Source organism: Meleagris gallopavo, unplaced genomic scaffold (genome assembly GCF_000146605.3).
Source record: "Meleagris gallopavo isolate NT-WF06-2002-E0010 breed Aviagen turkey brand Nicholas breeding stock unplaced genomic scaffold, Turkey_5.1 ChrUn_random_7180001952355, whole genome shotgun sequence".
In the NCBI taxonomy this organism is placed as follows: domain Eukaryota; kingdom Metazoa; phylum Chordata; class Aves; order Galliformes; family Phasianidae; genus Meleagris; species Meleagris gallopavo.
This window is the reverse complement of record NW_011213465.1, coordinates 1-397: the sequence shown is the minus strand read 5'-3', so window position 1 is coordinate 397 and position 397 is coordinate 1. Positions and strand designations below refer to the sequence as shown.

Below are 397 nucleotides of genomic sequence, written 5' to 3'. Positions count from 1 at the left end.
GGCGTCCACCTGGTAGTTGATGAGGCCCCACTGCTCCAGGAAGGCGTGCACCCTGCGGAGAGCGGGCTCAGGGAGGGGGGTCCCGTGGCGCCGCGCCGCCTGGGGCCGAACCCAAACCCACCTCATGATGGCACAGACGTCGCCAGCCAGGTTGCGGCGGCAGGCGGTGGAGGTGAGGTACTCCTGGGGGTTCAGGCGGTACGTATCGATCATGAAGTTGCGGTACGCCAGGTAGCTGAGGCAGAAAGGAGCCGTCAGAGCGGCCGCGGGGAGCTGAGGGGCAGCGGAAGGGATGGAGGGGGGGCTCAGCCTCACATCTCGGGGGTTTTGGATTTGTTCTTGCCGTTGAAGAACTCAGGCAGGGCTCGGCGCTCGATGGCGTGGACGCTGCGAGAGA

General features: G+C 66.5%; 1 long non-coding RNA gene across 1 annotated transcript; it reads right to left on the bottom strand.

Moving 5' to 3' along the window:
- LOC104916975 lies at positions 1 to 397 on the bottom strand. Its single transcript, XR_796719.1, has 3 exons — positions 316 to 397; positions 122 to 235; positions 1 to 52 (listed from the first exon to the last, which is right to left on the bottom strand). It is a non-coding gene; the product is annotated as an uncharacterized LOC104916975 (long non-coding RNA).